Here is a 20,547-nt window from a genome sequence, read left to right as displayed (position 1 = left end):
AAGTCACAGGAAGTACGATTACAAAATATGTTACTTCACCATTTCTTTACCCACAAGGAAAGACATACAAGTTAGAAACATATCTTCAAACAATGAAGTCAGTCAAACTACGGAACACACTAGAAACATTTTATACAGCTTGCATTATACAACGACCTTGCATCTGCTTCTACTTTAGTTCAGCAGAAGCCACTAAACACACATTTATTTCTACCATTTGTTTTAGTTAAGAAACACACTCTCTCGTAGTCTATCAAAGTAACTTTGCGGCCTATATATATATACAAAGCTTCCCTACATGTTGTGCATCTAATGCTAACTTCCCTTGTTTAGAAATGTCAGTGTAAGCATGATTAATCCCAGGTCTACGGTGAACTACTCCCTTCTCTATCTTAGCTTTGATTGCTCTTCTCCTGTCCTCCGTGTTATCTGGAAACTTCTTTTCTACAGGTGAAAGTAAACAGGTGAGATTGTTCCTGTGTGCAAAGGCTGTTCCAAAGGTTAATGTAGGTTCAAAGAAACCCCTTACTAAAACTATATCATTTTCCTTAGCCAGTCTACTTAAATATCTATTGATAGGTACATAGGAAAACACTACATCATAATTAGAAAAGAAATAATGAATATATTCCTGGTCATAGAATCGTGTTAGTAGAAGACTACAACTTACGGCAGAAGTAAGTGGTAAACTATGATAAGCAATTCCTTCCTCAACAGAGGCTGGAATCTGCGTACAGACATAACAATCTTTCGCATCCATTATATCAACATACTCATGCAATAAGCAATAAAAGAATTTAGAAGAAAGTTCTTTCTCTTTGTGTAAGTATTTATCATTTATTTTAAACCTTTCTATTGCTGAAAGAGTAGTAGTTAACTCTAAAAAACTAACAGTTGTGAGTGTTTCTATTGTATGGGTGGCTCCATTCATCTAAAAAACCATCACACTCACAATTAAAAACAGACATACTATTACACAAACAATTGCCAAACCAATACCTATACATTTACAACAACTATTTTTAGTGTGTTGATTACTAACGTTTTCCATGGTCTATAAAGAACCAAAAAAATAGAAATAAAGTAAATGATGGCTATGCAGCAAAAAGCAAAACAAAACAAAAAGACAAAACAAAACATTTTCAAAAATCTTCAACTTTCAACTTCAATCTTCAACAAACCTTCAACTTCAATCTTCAACAACCCCTCCTAATTTTTGCCTTTAAAAAAAAAAATATTCATTCACACTATCAGGATTCTCCTTTGTCAAAATTCGGCAAAAATGTGTCAAATCAGTTTAGCAGCTTGTCAAGTCAGGTTATCAAAGTCTCTTTAGGTACGACTTTATCAAAGTCTTTTCATTTACTTTCTCAAAAACTCAGCATCAGTTTTTCCCATTTTCTCTTCCCGTACCAAAATAGAAACTCGGAATGTCTCTATCAAAACAAAAATTCAAAAACTCTTCTTGTCATTCATTTGTAGTTACACATGCCCATTCTGGACTAGAATTTTTCCGATTTGCAACTCTCTTTTCACTCTTTGACTACTACCAGCTTCTTCTTCACTGAGATCTTCTCCTTTGTTCAACTTGTTTTCTTCTTGAATTGGTGGAGCCATGTTTATCTTCCCTGCTTCTGAGCTCTTCTCTGGCCAATTGTCACCTTTCAAAGGCCTGCTAATACTCTTTTCAGAATTGAACTCAAACTCTTCTCCTTCGACGTTCCTGCAACTGGTTCAGGAGGAGTCAAACCCTCTTGGCTTGGATCTGTCTCAACTCCCTTTCCATTGTGGTCAGTCACCTGTTCAGTTTGGTTCATCAGACCACCAGCTTCTGAGGACACCCTCCTCTGCGAAGTGTTTCTCTCACCCGGTACTCTCTCTTGTTCTCCTTGGACTGGTTCTTTTACCACTCCATTCGTAGATGATTCACCCTCCTCTTCCGGGATACTCTCCACTTCGTCTGATACATGAGTAGGTAAATCAATTGGAACGCTTCTAGGTCGATCTCCAGTTCTTCTCTTTCTCTCTGTTGCCCTTGAATACGTTTAGCTGCTGGTAATCTCAACAGCTCTTCTTCCATCTCTGTTGGATTGTTCACCTTCCGAGTGTGGTTTGCATGTCCCCAGTTCACAAGTCCTGCACACTTCATAGCTGTTGTTGTTATTAATATCACCAGGTAGGGTCCTTTCAACCTTGGCTCCAAACACGACTTCCTCATGTGCTTACTAATGACGACTCAATCACCAGTCTTCAAGGTTGTGTCCTTGGCCTTGAGATTGTTGAAGTGTGTTTGCGTCCACCTTATGAGAAAAAGATCGAACCACATCAGCTGGGCCTTTGCAATAATCTAACACCATGTCATCTGTAATATTTATAAGAGCATTTGCAGGTACTACTGGTAGTCTCATAGCTCTACCCATGAGGTTTTCATTGGGCGACAATTCTGTTTTCTTGTCAGGAGTACTTCTCATTGACATTAGAACCAACTGCAAAGCATCTGGCCATTTCAAGTTTGTGGATGCACACATCTTTGCCAGTCTGGACTGCAGAGTTCCATTCATCTGCTCTATGAGTCCTGAGGCTTCTGGGAGGTAACTGCAATTGAGTTTGTTCTCAATGTTTAAAGCTGAACATAGCAACTTTATCACTTCATTGTTGAAGTGGCTTCCTCTATCTGATTCCAAAGAGACCGGGAAACTGAAACGTGGAATTAACTCCCTAAGCAGTAATTTTGCTACTGTGACACTATCATTTCTCCTCGTAGGGTAAGCCTCAATCCAGTGACTGAAAATACACACAATCACTAACACATACTTCAAAACAGCATATTCAGGCATCTCAATAAAATCCATTGGCAGCCAATGTGTCCCATATTGACTACTGCCCCTTTGCCAACATTAATTTGCTGGCAAACGATGCATCTATGGCAAACTGTTTCGGCAACTTGTCTAAATTTTGGATTGAACCAGTGCTGCTTAAAACTTCGAACCATTGCATCTCTCCCTATGTGTGCTTGACCATGATAGTATCTAACCATTTGAGTGAGTAGACCATTTGGCAGAACTACCTTCCCTTCTGCAGTCACCCAGATATCATCATCCCTCTGGACATGTTTGGGGTTTGATCCAATCCTTCCACACTTCTTTAGAAACATTGTCTTGCAGAGCCTTCATCTCTTCCAAAGTATCAATAATTTGCATAGTACAATTTGCATACACTTCATCATTTTCAGGTAACAATTCCCAATTTCCTTTGAAAGATATGCCATTCAGGGCACAAACCTTTGCAACCTGATCTGCAGAAGCATTTCCCAATGACACATAGGGCCTCATTTTGACCCTGGCGGGCGGCGGAGGCCGCCCGCCAGGATTCCGCCCTCCATTATACCGCTCCGCGGTCAGAAGACCGCGGAGGGTATTATGAGTTTTTCCCTGGGCTGGCGGGCGGTCGGTCTCCAAAAGACCGCCCGCCAGCCCAGGGAAAAACTCCCTTCCCATGAGGATGCCGGCTCGTAATCGAGCCGGCGGAGTGGGAAGGTGCGACGGGTGCTACTGCACCCGTCGCGTATTTCCCTGTCTGCTATGCAGACAGTGAAATACTAGCGGGGCCCTCTTACGGGGGCCCCTGCAGTGCCCATGCCATTGGCATGGGCACTGCAGGGGCCCCCAGGGGCCCCACGACAATCCCTACCGCCATCCTGTTCCTGGCGGGCGAGCCGCCAGGAACAGGATGGCGGTAGGGATTGTCAGAATCCCCTCGGCGGCGCAGCGAGCTGCGCCGCCTTGGAGGATTCTTACGGGCAGTGGAAAACCGGCGGGAGACCGCCGGTTTTCCCGTTCTGACCGCGGCCAGAGCGCCGCGGTCAGAATGCCCAAGGGGGCACCGCCGGCCTGTCGGCGGTGCTCCCGCCCCCGTTGGCCCTGGCGGTAGAGAACCGCCAGGGTCAGAATGAGGGCCATAATCTTGTGACCTCTGATGCGCGCTGCATTTCACCACAGCAGTTTTCTCTGGCTTTTGAACAGCTTGTAACAACTCATGAATTTTCTCGCCATTCCTTACTGGCAAACCAGAAAAAGTTAGGAAACCTCTGTGACCATATCTGGCCAAAGTCATGCACAATGCAGAATCCATAATGACTATCTGTGTAGATCGTCAGTTTCATCTGACTTGAAATTTGCCATGCTCTAGTAAGAGCCACCAATTCTGCTACTTGTACTGAAAACACCCCTCGAAGCCATGAAGCTTCCAGTATGCTAGTGATAGTACAATACTGCAAATCCAGCTCTCAAAGTGCCCACATTATCTCTCAAGCAGGAACCATCAAGAAAGATAATTTGATCATTGTCTTCCAGGCAGGTGTCTCTAATATCTGTTCTGGGCTTTGTGCATAACTTTATCATTTCTAAACAATCATGTTCAGTATCCTCCAATTTATCTGAATTAATGTTTTTAACTGGAAGTGAAGTTGCTGGGTTAAGTACTGTACATATCTTGATCATAACATTGAGAGATCCCAAGATTGCTGTCTCATATCTGGTCAGTCTAGAACTGGTCAGATACTTTGTCTTTGAACAAGTCAACAGAATCTCTATTGAATGGGGAACCATCACAGTAAGAGGGTATCCCATAACAATATTCTCACTTTGAGCAATACTCTGCTCTACTGCTGCAATGGACATCAAGCATCCTGGTAAAGCTGCTGCGACCAGATCCAAAGTAGCTGTAAAATATGCTACTGGATGATTGATACCATCATGTGTCTGAGTCAAAACAGACTAAGAACATGCATCACATTCATGACAAAACAACAGAACACTCTTGGTATAATCAGGCACACCCAAAGCTGGAGCTTGACACAAATTCTCTTTCAGATCAGTGAACGCTTTCATACAATCTGCATCCATTATTATAGGTTCGGAAACATCTTTATGAGTCAGTCTCTGTAAAGGCTTTGAAATAACTGAGAAATTCGGAATCCACAGGCGACAATAACCAACCATTCCCAAACACATCCTCACATCTTTTTGTGTACTTCGTACTTTCATCTGCAAAACTGTCACAACTCTCTCTCTCTAAATTCTCCTAGTTGCTTTCTCAATCAGATGACCAAAATATTTCACCTCTCTCTGACAATACTGCAATTTGGTAGGGGGCACTTTATGACCATTGTCTCCCAGTTAATTAAAAAAATGCAATTGTATCATTGAGTCAGACCCTGTGGTGTAACATTATCAGGCTGAACACTCAGTAACTGCTGCTGCATTGAACTCACATGCTGGGGAGTTAATAATCTCCTTGCCTGGCCACTGCATGATCCAATTATTTCAGAATTTCTAACAGGAGACAGATCTATTAAGGACCTTGTTCAGGGTCTGTTCCATAGATTACATCAGCCCAATGTTTCCATTCTGACTTTGAACTCTTTGATTCACTACACCCTTGTTGCCCTGCATATATAAAGGCTTAGGTGGACCAAATGTAATTGGTAATGAAATTGCATCTGGGCTTCTAGTTTCTTCATTCTAAGGCTACATTATTCCCATATTCTGCATCTCTGGTAATAATATCAGAGTAGGCTCTTACTGAATCAATCTCAGCTCTTGTGGATTCTGAGCCTAAGATAACAGTAAATTAGACTTAGGGGGTCATTCTGACCCTGGCGGTCACCGACCGCCAGGGCCAACGACCACGGAAGCACCGCCAACAGGCTGGCGGTGCTTCCTGGGCCATTCTGACCGCGGCGGTAAAGCCGCGGTCAGAAAAGGGGAACTGGCGTTTTCCCGCCGGTTTACCCCTGGCCCAGGGAATCCTCGCCATGGGGATTCCGACCCCCTTCCCGCCATCCTGTTCCTGGTGGTTTTTACCGCCAGGAACAGGATGGCGGGAACGGGTGTCGTGGGGCCCCTGGGGGCCCCTGCACTGCCCATGCCACTGGCATGGGCAGTGCAGGGGCCCCCTAACAGGGCCCCACAAAGATTTTCAGTGTCTGCTTTTGCAGACACTGAAAATCGCGACGGGTGCCACTGCACCCGTCGCACCCCTGCAAATCCGCCGGCTCCATTCGGAGCCGGCTTCCTCTTTGCAGGGGCTTTCCTGCTGGGCCGGCGGGCGATCTTTTGGAGATCGCCCGCCGGCCCAGCGGGAAAGTTAGAATGACCGCCGCGGTCATTTGACCGCGGTGCGGTCTTTTGGCGGTTTCCGCCCGGCGGGCGGCGACCGCCGCCCGCCGGGGTCGGAATGACCCCCTTAGTCTTCACAATCGGAACATCTGGATAAAACTCAGGAAAATTAATCTCTGGTAGCTGTCCATTGTCTGTTAACTGATTAAAGCTACTCTGCATTGGTGTTTGCCCATAAGGAATAGTCTGTCCTGAGCTTTGTAAATTCTGTCCTAGTGAATTCTGATTTATATTAGTATTAACCTGTACATAACTCTCAGTTGTGCTATGATCACTCTGAACTGAACTCTGTGGCACTACAGCTGGTATTGGTGCAGTAGGAGTTATACCACTAGTACCAGAACCTTCTTGAGCCACATATGGTTATGAACAATTTCTCAAAATCTGTGTAATAAACATCATCATCTGATTCATCATCATTAAACAAAACCTTTTAGGGTCTTTGATGTCTAATCTTCTTTGAAACCTTATTTGTATCTTTTTCATTGTCTTTTGCCATTGCTGGAAACAATCGAACACCTTGTAAGGTATCAAGTCTCCACTGTCTCTGCTCACTGTACCATCTAGCTTCCACTACTGACTTTTCTGCCCTTTCATTCTTCTCTCAAATTTCAAAGACTGTTGCTGTCTAGCTACCAGCTCCAAGATCGCTAAGGCTTCAAACTGAGCTAGACTCGGTAGAGGTCTTAGACCATACATCTTCTGGCTCAAATTCTCCAAAATCATCAAACTAAATGTACCATTTTCAGGAAAGCTAAACAACCTTCCTTTTTTGTGATCTTAATCCAGTGTTTTAACCAAAGACGTGCTCCAGTACCTTTCTTCTCAATTACAATATATGCTGAAGTACCTGCTGGCGGACAAATTTCTCCTTCCCTTCTCGGAATATATTCATCCCTTCTAAGAGCACTTTTTAAAGCTTTGAAAAACTCAATTTTCCACAAAATCTATTTAAAAATCAATGATCAGGAAGTGACCACAAACCCACAATCCTCTTTGACACCCTTCTTATCCAATTGCACTTCACGATTGTCCACCAACCAGTGTGTGACCCTTCTCATTAACCAACCTATCCCAGTGCGGCACAAAACTGATAACACACTTACACACAGCGGCTGACAAAGTCTTACGGCTTGCCCTCCTAAACTCGAAACACTCAAACTAAATGCAAAAAATATTTATCACGAGCACTGCTTCAAAACCAAAAGAAAACAAATGTGTCTATTTACTAAAGGTAAGGGTAACACAATCGCTTCAGGAACCTTCTAAATTTCACTGTCGGCTTTCACTCTTGCAGTTATTCTTTTTCACAGTTTCCCAGATTCACAAGCAAAATTCGACCTGCAAATTTCACCCCCAGCTGATCAATGGAGACAGTCCTGGTCCACATAGAACTCGACAAATCTCAGTTGAAAATTTCAAACACTCAATTTAACTTGCATACTCAACTTACCAACCACGCCCGATTGGTCTACTAAATAGACAAATTACAACTAAAACCAAGTGTCTCATTACACTTTTCAATATACTCCGGAGTCTTAGACCTCTTCCATCAGGTCTGTCTTATCAACAACCACGTGGACAATTTTTCTGAGCACCAAGCACCACACATGTGAAGTTTGCCGACTTCCCTACTCACATACATAAGAGTACGCCAACTCTCTTTTTAACACTATTTTCTCTTCTGGAGTATGCCAACTCCCCTAGAAACTCACAAACAACTCAATCAACGGCAAATTAGCTAAGGCTGAGCAAGTGCATATTCTACTCACTCAGTCTAACAACAGAATTCTGAGAATATACTCCTTCAAGCTAGGGAACCTCCAAAGGCCAGGGAAAGTCACTTTAGACATCTAGCAACTCATTTTTATCAAATGTGAACAACAACTTCAAAAATTAATAATCAAAACTCACTAATTAATTTTCACAATTTAACAATGCAAGCAATGACATTATCAAACAAATACGTAACCGAACTCTGCTACCAAAACTGTTAACGTGGAGAAACCCTTGCTATATTTTTAGTCACCTAGGACTGGATAGTGGATTTCACACACTGGGTCAATGAACCAAACCAAATGTATTTGGAGAAAATGTCATTCAGAATACGTCATAAACATCACATATAACATATGATAATCGATTCAACCTTCAATAACCACACCAGTTTATTAATCAGTTAATAATTTATTTCCCTATATTAACAATGCTAAGATCACGAAAATAATTCTCAAACACAAGTGATACATACAGAGAAACAATAAAGGCTGATTCGAACGCCGAATATATCTGAGTTTAATGAACGCAAAAAGACAAATTATCTCAATGGTTATAACACAAAACCATAGCAATAGAATCTGAGCAGGAGTAACTGAATACATCGGAATAATAATATGACAAAGAAATATCAAAAACAAATTGTGAGAATGTGAGTAATGCTTCACTAACCACTAATTAGCATTGACATGCTGGGCTTTATGTAAAACGTTTTAGTAACACAAATTTAGAACACATATAGCTATGGCGCTTTAAAAAATAAGCAGCAGTAAATAAGCAATTGCAGCTGGTACCTGAAAAACAAAAGACAAATAACAATTCACGACTTAATACTTTACCAAATCACTACAGTAATCAGTAACAATGTCTAATTCGTCAATGAGACAATAACATCAGGCACATACATCAGGATAGGAACAGGAATAAGGACAGGGAAGGACAGGGGTAATGGTTTAGAATTCGGACTATATGATACACTAAACCATTTAAGAATAGGTTATTCATAAAGCAAATAGAATCTCTAGGACTCAGGATACATGAAATTCCCAAAGAAGAAAATGACCCCCAAACAATGGAGACTGAACATTAAATTAAACTTGTTAAATGAAAATGATTGGACAAAGTATGAGGTGAGAAAGTTATGACCAATCAGAACATTAACAGATATCAAAATTACACAATTAGTTTACTCCAAGCTCTTCTATTTACTGTTATTCCATTAACGAAATCTAAATTAATACATTTGTATCCTAGATTTCCTCTTTTTCTACCTCATCTGTGGATCCTTTGTCTCCCCTCCACCGAAATACGAAGTCACAGGAAGAACGATTACAAAATATGTTACTTCACCATTTCTTTACCTTCGAAGAAAGACATATAAGCTAGAAACATATCTTCAAACAATAAAGTCAGGCAAACTATGGAACACATTAGAAACATTTTATACAGCTTGCATTATACAATGACCTTGCATCTGCTTCTACTTTAGTCCAGCAGAGGCCAGTAAATACACATTTATTTCTACCCTGTGTTTTAGTTAAGAAACACACTCTCATGTAAAGACAGAATAATTTCATCAGCTTAAGTTAGCATGGACAAAATAAAGGCCTTACATAAGATGGTGGCCGCTCAATTAGTCACAGTTTTGTAAACATAATATTATCTAATTAATTCACACATTAATCTGTAAGTATAATTACATAAAGACTCAACATTTTATCAGGAAAATCTCTGCTCTCACACGGGTAAGTTTCTATTTTAAGTCTCTCCCGTTTACCCCACACTGTGTATTTATCTGTTTTTATGACACAATGTTTGATCACAGTGTAATGAGTCACTGAGACATGGGGCTTATGGGGTAGATTATTTTTGTTACTTCACTTTGTATGGTATGGTCTAGCAGCAGAAATTATTTGTGATTTGCCTTTGTATTTTACAGGTGTCCGCCAGCAGATCCCTTCATTTTCCTCACCTGGTTGGATGTTAGAAAGACCTCTAGATGGCTTTGTATACACCATTCCTTTTCATCCTTGTTGTTTTTTGAGCATTTAAGCAGAAGTATTACTATAGGTCCTGAAGAATACTGCAACACCGCTTTTGACGTTGATAGGTGGAAACACGTTGACCCTTTTCTAGTTACACCCATAGGCAGGTCTAATTGTTTCTCCCTGCTTTCTTCTGTTTCTTTCAATCTTAACCCAGGGAGGCATTAATAAATTCTCAGCGTACACTGCAGTCAGTTTTAGCCTCACATTTTTTGTTATACTCTGCCTACCTCGCCAGGCCTGGTTTACCATTGGGCAATTAGCATACCTTTTAAAAACATCTCTAGAGCTCCTCCCTCTCTGCACTCCTTTCTCTCCCTCAGCGCACTGTAACTAAGTGTCACGGTGTGAGGAGGTTCTGGATGATGAAGCATGCCACCTAGGGTGGGTGAGGGAATTTGTCCTTTTAAAATAATACTTTTCACTAGCTAGATTTGTCCTGTCTCCTTTTGTTTGTGTTCTGGTCTTTGCTATTCACACTCTCTTATAGAACCAGTCATTTTTCTTCAGTGTACTATAGTGAGTTAGTTGGAAAATAAATTTCTGTCTTCTGTCTCTAAACTTCCCCAGGCCCTTTATTGTGATGAGGAACATCTTTCTTTTAGACCACTTTATCCTTTTTTTTTATAATAGCTGCCACATTAGAGAACCCTCTTTATGGATGAATGGCAGCAATCTCAAAAGAATTTTGGGGTGCCCAAAAAATAGTTGAACTATTACTCAATGAAAAATATCAATCGTCTCAACCACGTCCATCATGCTCTAAAATTACTCAATCTTCTTTGTCAGTAGTGGCCATTAAACTTTCCCTGTCAGTGATGGCTTCCATTTTAGCAATCCATCATATCAGCTGGTTCAATGTATACTCTTGACAATAATAGCAGCCATTTAGAAAATCCCCTTAGAAGCCCAACGTAGCATATTTAACCTAGTTCCATCCACTTTTATTAAAAAAAGGAACCACAGGTGTCCCTGCTTATTTAACATTCTTATATAAGACCAAATTTATTCTATAACAATATATGCAGATACACTCTGTTATATGCCCCATGCTTCTTCCTAAACCCCCATCAAATTCTCACATCATCAATACAAATATACTATGTAAAAACAAATTCAATTCTTCAATTTACGGCTTACCACCAACAAGTGTAGGTCTTGTTTGACCACACCAGAAATCAGAACAGTTAGTATGCGCGGCTTTTCCGACACCCTTTTTATTCAACAACCCCCTTATTACATGGAGCACTTTAGAGCCGAGGAATGGTGGCTGCCATCTTTACAGTCCTTTCTACTCTACAAGCAAGCAAATACAACATAGACAGCAGCTATCTTCTAACCCTTGGAAAGATAAAGATGTACATACATAAATCACTCCTTGGGAAAGAGTATATTCTCTAGCCTACAGTCTAGAACTTCTATACTAGAGATAGAATTACTGTACTAAATTTGCTATAGTAACACGGCAAAGGCAGCATGTGCCCTCTGACCCGACACTTTAACTCCATACCCAGGGTCCAGTCCTGGTGCAATCAATATCGTATCCACCACTATTAATCCCCACCCTGTCACAAAATGGAAGATTTTCAAATCAATTCAATACTAGTTTGCACCCAGTAATCAAAGTGTTATTATGTCTCAAGTTCAATTGTTATACAACTTTACACTTGTTTAAAAACGCTCTTTAAGTCAAAATGTCTTTTCAGTTTTCATTCTTTCTTTTTACTCCAGCATCTCCTGCTCGCCCTACTGAAATAATAAGATTTTTTAGTGAAAATTTCCATGCTTTGAAAACCCTATGTTTTACACATTGAGGCCCAAATTTACTAGATTCCCAGGCAGCGCAGCAGGCAAACAATCTCCACTGCTCGGCGTGAGAAGGAGAGAGCAGGAGAGTGCCATATTTACAGAAATATGTCTCTCTCTTCTCCCGTCTCCCTTGCGCCAGCACCGATTTTAGCCACTGAGTGCTACCACGCACCTTCGCACCATGGGCTAGGGTGTGTGGTGAGACTAACATAGGTTTGCACTGGCAGGTCACCCTTGCAGTACAAAATACTATGCGTAGACACTTTAAAACTTTTCCTACATTGTGTGTGTGTTGCACAATGCAGCATGCATGCAAAGACGAAAAAGAAAGGAGAAATGAAAACACTTCTCCTTTTGACACCTGCTTTTCAGCAGCATTCATTTTTGGCAATAAACTCTGTCTACTTATGTTAGTGGATGAGATTTATTTTCAGACAGCATGGATGGTTGCATGGGAATGCCCATGTACCACCCATGTAATACCCTCTAGGTGCTAAGCAATGCAAATCAGTGCCTTGCGTTACTTTTCGGGTACTTTCCAGTGCAAAAGTAAATGGGTAAAAAATATTTTGCATCGATTTGTATCACTTTTGTGATGCAAACACAGCATAAAATCTTAATAAATATACTCCTTTCTGTCTTGAGCACACTGTGATGATACATCTTACTTTATGTCCCCACATTTGTGCGGAAGCAACTCTGTTACAGCCTAGTGCAAGGGCAGTTTGCAAGTGGCTGGGGAACTGAACCTGGAGAAATGTTTCTTACTGCTTATGGAACCTGTTCCACGGCAAAAATCGAAACCTTCCATAAGAAAGCCCAGAACTATTGCAACTTGTAGATGAGGCAGCTACTAGAATCTGACTGGGAAAGACCATCTTTTCCTGTATCATATTTTGGTGTGTCCTAACAGGAAGGTGCAGCGGTATCTGACACAGAAAGGGTCTGAAAAATCTACCCAGATGTTTTTCCTGAACACTGATATTTGCACAGTGAGCTCTCTTGTTACAGTCTCTCTCGTTATGACCGCAAACAAGCTTTCTGTGGAATCCTGTTATGGTGGAGACTTCTAAGCCAGACTGTGCTTCTTCTTAATACTGCCTCTCGTACTAGCAGCCTCATCTTCCTCACTATGGTGTCTCACCAAGCTATGCTCGTGCCTTTCCATGGTCCAGGACACAATCCAGAAATCACGATGCACAAAAACTCCACTTAAGAATTTGAAACCTGCATGTTCTGTTGTGTCACCTCCATGACATCATTACCTTAACGAATATTGCTGCTGGCAAAAGGCACTTGGCAGAATTTTATATGGTCATTTACGTCCCCATCAACATGATCTCCTGTCTGTTACTGTCAGCCCAATCTAAAAGAGCTGACTGCAATGGGCAGGAGGTCACGTTATTGGCCATTCAAAATGGCTTATTTTGCAGACACCAGCATGAGGTTGGATGTGATGATGCCATGATGAGTAACAATGGTTTATCTATGCTAGAAGTTGGGTCTCTAGATGGCAGTGGTATGTGAACGCTGAATTTCCACTAATAATAATTCATGTATTATGAATTATGAATCTGCATAGAATTTGATGAATATTGAAAATAATGTGCAATTTGGAAAATGTGCCCACTTGAGTAGCCACAATTAAACACGAAGGGGGTCATTACAACATTGGCGGTAAAAGCCGCTTACCGCCGTGCAGAAGACCGCCAACACACCGCCGCGGCTGCGGAATTCCACCACAGCTATTATGACCCACATAACGGAACCCGCCAAAATTCAGACACCCACACAAGTCCGCCACACCAAAGGTCAGTGATAAACTGGCGAAAACAAAACCGACACCCTCACGCCAACAGAAATACGCCCACACTATCACGACACACGAATCCACGCGGCGGTCTTTCAACCACGGTATTCCATTGGCGGTACACACCGCCGCGCTCAAAATACACACACATTTACAAAACACAACCACATTGGACAATTCGAAAAACACACACCTGAGACACATACACACACCACTCCCACACACCCAATACAATATAAAACACACACCCACATCACCCACAAACCCCTACGACAAAAATTGAGAACGAAGCACAGAGAGAGACACCACCAGCAAGTACAACAGCATCCACAGGCACATAACACCATCACCCACACAACTTCCACGCACCTCACACAACACACCACTACATATCACCACACTTATCACCAAACACACCACCCCACAGATCACCTACACCACCCCATGGCACGGCAAAGACACCCCAGGTTCTTGGAGGAGGAGCTCAGGGTCATGGTGGAGGAAATAATCCGGGTAGAGCCACAGCTATTTTGATCATAGGTGCAGCACATCTCAATTGCATGGAAGATGGAGCTATGGCGAAGAATAGTGGACAGGGTCAACGCAGTGGGACAGCACCCAAGAAATCGGGAGGACATCAGGAAAAGGTGGAACGACCTACGGGGGAAGGTGCGTTCCGTGGTCTCAAGACACCACCTGGCGGTTCAGCGGACTGGAGGTGGACCCCCACCTCCTCACCCACAACTAACAACATGGGAGGAGCAGGTCTTGGCGATTCTGCATCCTGAGGGCCTCGCAGGAGTAGGTGGAGGAATGGACTCTGGTAAGTCAAATCTTAACTATTACATCCGCCACCCTACCTGCATGCTATCACATACCCCCACCCTCGCCCTCACCCCTATCACTCCAACTCCTCACAAATGTACCAGTATCACAAACCAGCCATCCCAACACCAAGCCCTGCATGCAAAAACAAAGCATGGACACCCATCACCAAAGCATGCACACTGCACATAGCCATACACCCCCCTAAACCATCATCACATAAGGTCCCACACAGGAATGCCAGCACTGGGGTACACGGTCACCCACCCATTGCACACCATGCCACACACATATGCAATAATCATGCCTTTCCACCCCTGCAGGACCCCTACCCAACGTCACCAGACAGGAGGATCCACACATGTCCACTCCACCCACAGAAGAGGCCCACAGTGATGACAGCACCTCTGTCCAACTGGATCTAGATGACCAGCCTGGCCCATCAGGGGCGTCGGGACAGTCGGTTCCCCTCACACAGGCACAGGCCACCACAGACCTTCCCCCCTCTGGAAACACCAGCACAGCACCCACCCAGCGGGCCCATACCTCCGTCCCCAGGACACGTCAATCAGCTGTGTGTCCACCACTACAGGGAACCCAGGATAACCCACCACCCCAACAACAACAGGGACCTGGGGCAGTGGAAGTGGGCACACGGTCCAGGAGACGGAGCCCCAGGAACACAGGGGAACTGGGAAAGCTGCCGTGCGACAATGGGCGGACAGGCCAAGGGAACCCACTCTCCACGAGGCCCTCTCCTCCATCATGGGAGCATACCACCACTCCCAGGAGACGATGGCAACGGTACTGGCCAAGTTTCAGGAGACCCAGCGCGTGTAGGAGGAACAGTATATGGGCTTCAGGGAGGAAGTCAGAACCATCAGCTCCACCCTGGGCACCATCGTAGGGGTGCTGAAGGAAGTACTCAACACCAGGAGGGACACTGTGGCACTCCAAGGGGCCCCTGACGCTAGCTTGAATGATGAACTGCCCACCACCTCCGCTGGCACTAGTGGACAGGATGCCCCGCCACAGGACCACCACACCAGCACCCCACCCCCTGCAGAGGGAGAACCACCCGCAAACGGTCCCTGAGATCCAGGAACAAGACAGAGTACGATGCCAAGACCCCCGCCAAGAAATGAGACCACCCTTATTGTCATCCCACTGTCCCACTTTGTCACCCTGTCCATAATTAAACTGCCCAAGCTCCACTTCCTATGCCCATATGGGCAATGCACCTGTGAGACTAATAGACTGGACTCTGCCATGGACACTCCTCTGCCATCACCCCTCACCATTTAACTTCCCCCTCCAATAATTTGCATTTAAATAAACACACCTAAAGCACAAAATTATCTGGAGTCTGTCTGTGATTTCGAAATAGTGTATTTGCAATTACAGTGACAACATTTTCTTGAAATAGTAATGTCAACATACCTATGTCACACAGCTGTAGTCCATGAGGAATGTAAGCAGATGAAACACGTTGGGACCCACATCTGTGAAACCGTAAGGGAAAGTGACAACTCAGTGACCATACACTGGGTGAAAACGACAGACAGGATAGAGGTAGTAGTGTAAAAGTACATGTAGTAGGCAGGAATGTATTCTCACCTGTGTTTCACTGGAAATATTGCTGGATCACTGAGTCCCTGTTCTGCATGTCTTCTTCCTCTGCTTCATCCTCATCACTGTCCACAGGCTCCACAGCTGCCACAACACCGCCATCTGGACCATCCTCCTGCAGAAAACGCACCTGTCGTTACAAAGCCAAGTTGTGAAGCATACAGCAAGCCACGATGATCTGGCACACCTTCTTTGGTGAGTAGAATAGGGATCCACCTGTCATATGCAGGCACCTGAACCTGGCCTTCAGGAGGCCGAAGGTCCGCTCGATCACCCTCCTAGTCGCCCATGGGCCTCATTGTAGCGTTCCTTTGCCCTGGTCATGGGATTCCTCACTGGGGTCAGTAGCCATGACAGGTTGGGGTACCCAGAGTCACCTGCAAATGGCGAGGGACAACTGTTAGACACACACTAACCTGTAGGGATAACCCCAGACAACCATTCCCACTGTCTTGCTTCCAGGGGCTCACCTAATAGCCACACACGGTGCCTCTGGAGTTGACCCATCACATAAGGGATGCTGCTATTCCGCAGGATGTAGGCGTCATGCACTGAGCCAGGGAACATGGCATTCACATGGGAGATATACTGGTCTGCCAAACAAACCATCTGTACATTCATAGAATGATAACTCTTCCAGTTTCTGTACACCTGTTCACTCCTGTTGTTGTAGTTTAGCAGCGATTAGATTAAGCATTAGCAGAAGACATCTTGTATTTAGTAACTATTGTAAACATTTTGCTGAATCCATTTTGTATTCATGGCAGGCATTTACTCTGCCACATGCTGCCATGTGCTCACCATGTGCTCTGTCCTACCTTTCTGTTAACTACTCTTAAAAATCTGCCTAGTGACAAGTTATATTTAGCATCTCCTCCCACTTTCGCACATGCTCAGTAAGGTCTGCAGCTGGTAGTCCTTGAAAACTGTCAGCTCCTCCTACCTGTCGACTGTGCATTTCCACATGACCTTACATGTATGCAAGTCTTGCTTCTATAATTGTACCACCTCCTTTTAGCCCCTGCGTGGGTATAAAAGGACCATGCTCTCTCAGTTCAGTGTGCTACTTCAAACATTACTGAAGGGTGCTGTTTGAACTGTAGTACCACCTCATGAGGTTAATAAACTTTGTCTTTTATTTCAGTTTCTGTGCCAACTTCTTCCTACATTGGTCTGAGGACTTTGTGCAGAGAAAGGTGAACCCCCTTGCACTAGTAGGCCTTGCTGAGGCTTACTTCAACAAATTGGCACCCGAACAGGGACTCATCGGCGACTCGGATGCCCAACGGATTGGTTGCGATGAAGGATTGGGATCTCGCTGCGGACGATCAATGCCTGAGGAGACCCGAGTCTTGGCAACCACGGCATTTTTCCCTTCTTTATGATTTGACCATCCAGGTGGCGCCGGTCCTCGACTGAGATCCTTTTTGTTCATTCGTCATGCAGTGACCATTTGGTCGATTTTAGAACTTGGCAGTTGGAACCTGGACACCCTGTGATTGGTAAGAGCCGTTTTACGGCACTTGCTGTGGGTTTTGATGCCTTTGTTTGGTAATGTAGTTTAGCACTACTTGTTTTGGGTGACTAGTCAATTTGTGTCCTTTGAGTTGATATATAAATTGCAATTTATATAGGCAGGTAATGAGGAGAATTTTCTCCAATTTAATTTAGATTTGAACGGCACCTTAAGTGCTACTTTGATTATAATATTGCATATTTTGCACTATTTTGGCATGCCTGTTTTTAGCGCACTTCGTAGGATGTGTTGCTTTTGTAATGGTACCAATTTGAGACTGGAAGAATCGCAACCGGCACCCCCAGAGGGGACGCCCAATAGAGATATGTATGTTAAACATGGTCTTTCTTCTATATTGTACAGCACATTATGGAATAAATACACTCGTGCTGATCCTGAGTTACGTTGGCCTATGCATGGGTCATTTGATTTGCGAAAGATTGAGTATGTGGAACAATGTATGTGTAAGCGAAAGTCTAGGCAAGATATGTTTGACTGTGTACGAATGTGGGAGAAAGAAGTGCTTGGACGAGTGAAGCGTGAGCAAGCCTTGCTTGAGAAAGAGCAGCGGAAGAATGTATATGTGAAAGCATTGGAAATGAGAAAGAAAGAAATAAATGACTTAAAGGAGCTAGAAGAGAAAGAACGTAAATTACAGGTAACTGGCCAATAAACCGTTAGGCAACCTCTCTATCCTATCCTTAATAAACCACATGATGATTTATTGTTACTAGATCGCCCTCCACCTCCGTATGTCGTTCCTTCTGCCCCTCAGGAGTTAGCTAAGGTCTCCAGTTCGGAGCAATAGAAGATGCGAGACAGTCGCTCTATGTTGCCTGCTGACCGTGCGTCTGAGCTTAGATCTATTGCTCGTAAAACAATTCGTAGCGTTGTCTCTGCTTCTAAACTTTTAGACAACATGAAAGGGTGGACGGAAAAGGAGCAGCTATATTTTACTGAGGCATTTGGCTCAGAAGTTATTAAACTATATTGGAAATATTCTGATGAGTTAGAGCCGGATGATTTAGCAGCTGATCATAAGCAAATGCGTGATGGTCTTTTTGTTTTCTCCCAGGTGGCTGATGCAATCAGGCGTTTGGTGAAATTATGTGTTACGGCAGTCCGCTTGCAAGAGGAGAAAAGGGCTGTGGACGTAGTTGCACGAACATCTCAGACCGGTCGGGTGCAAGCTTCCATCTTCGGAACAGATAAGACTATGATAGTTCACGCGAAACCAATGCGGGAGGCCGCGCCTTTGTATGTTCCTCTGAAAAGGATTGGGTACAAGTGATGATAAAACTTCTGTTGATGCTAAGGGTTATTTTATTTATAATTGGGTGTATACTCCTTGGAATAGGGCAGATGTAATGGCACTTAAAACAGCATTACCTGACCCGCGGAAAAATCCAGCACCCTTTTATGAGGAAGTTGAGGGAGCAATTAGTTCTTGTACTATGACTTTGGCTGACATTGATTTATTTTTCAGATTGATATTACCGCCAGATATGTGGAGAACTGTTCGTAGAATTGATGATCGTGCAGTTTTTGGGGCGTCATGGAAAGAATTAGAACAGATGGACGGGGATAGGGAACCTGTGAAAAAGCCATATCAGTTGATTCTAGATCTTCCTGCAGCCATATTGGTTAAGTTAAAAATGCTTATTCACCCTAAAAAGATAGATTGGACTGTTTTAGCGTCTTGTATGCAAAAGGCAGATGAATCGGTCTCTGATTTCTTTACACGCTTTGAAGAAGCATTTCATGATTTTAGCGGTCAGTTATTGTCAGATGATACGGGCAGACATTTGTTTGTCGATAAATATGTTGCAAATCTGTTACCAGGAATAGCTAGTCGTCTAAAAGCTAGTGAAAGTTCATGGACTACCTCTACTCCGGTTTCTCTTTTGACTATGGCTCAGTATTATGAACGTCAGGAATTAGAAGCAAAAGGTAGCGAGGATAAAACGATTAAAGAATTAAAGACGAAGGTTATGTTGGCTCAAGCTTATGGTCCGCCTTTTAGAGGTAGTGATAGAGGTGGACGTGTATCTTATGGTTCTTCTTACACTAGTTCGAATTTGTCTGTTGATCAGTGTGCGTATTGTAAGAAATTTGGGCATTGGGCTGCCGATTGTCCAGCACTCCGTGTTCACCAGTGTTCAAGTGGTCGGGGACAAATGAGAAATCGCTCAGGATATTCAGGACCTAGAAGAAGCACAAATGATCATGCTAGGGTTGATACTAATGTACGAGGGCAGGATGGGTTTAACACTTTTGATAGACGGAACCAATACCAGATGTCTAACCATGTGCAGCCTGATTTCCAAGATTCTGCTTATGCATAGGATTGCCTAGGATGGGGTAAGGAATCAGTTGAAGTTCCAGTAGATCAGAGGGGTCCCTATGTTACAGCACATGTTTTGGGTTCTACTGATCAGTTTCTGATTGATACAGGAGCTACTCGTAGCGCCTTGTCTAAACAATTGATTCCAAGGGCTCCCCTGTCTGGCTTAACCATTACATCGATAGGTTTCGATGGAACACCTTCCCCTAGCCCATTGTCACAACCACTTGCATTCCATGTTGATAAATTTACTGCTCCATGTCCATTTTTGCTTTCTCCAAATACACCAGACAATATTGTGGGTCTTGATATGCTCAAGTATTTTAGGGCTACAATACGATGCTCTCCTGAAGGGGTGCGTATTATTTTAAATGATAATCATCCTGTGATGGAAAGAGTTTGTCTTGTTAAAGAGGATATTGCATTAGCTTCACTCCCTAGTACTTTGTGGGCTACTTCAGATACTGATTCATTATTGATTTACGAGAAGTCAATAAGATTGTGATACCACAATATCCTGTGGTATCTGACATCACGACACTTCTTACTTTGGTTCCCCCGACAGCAACCATGATCTCTGTGATAGACTTGAAGAATGCTTTCTTTTCAATCTC

Source organism: Pleurodeles waltl, chromosome 1_2 (genome assembly GCF_031143425.1).
Source record: "Pleurodeles waltl isolate 20211129_DDA chromosome 1_2, aPleWal1.hap1.20221129, whole genome shotgun sequence".
NCBI lineage: Eukaryota > Metazoa > Chordata > Amphibia > Caudata > Salamandridae > Pleurodeles > Pleurodeles waltl.
This window is presented reverse-complemented; position numbering follows the sequence as displayed.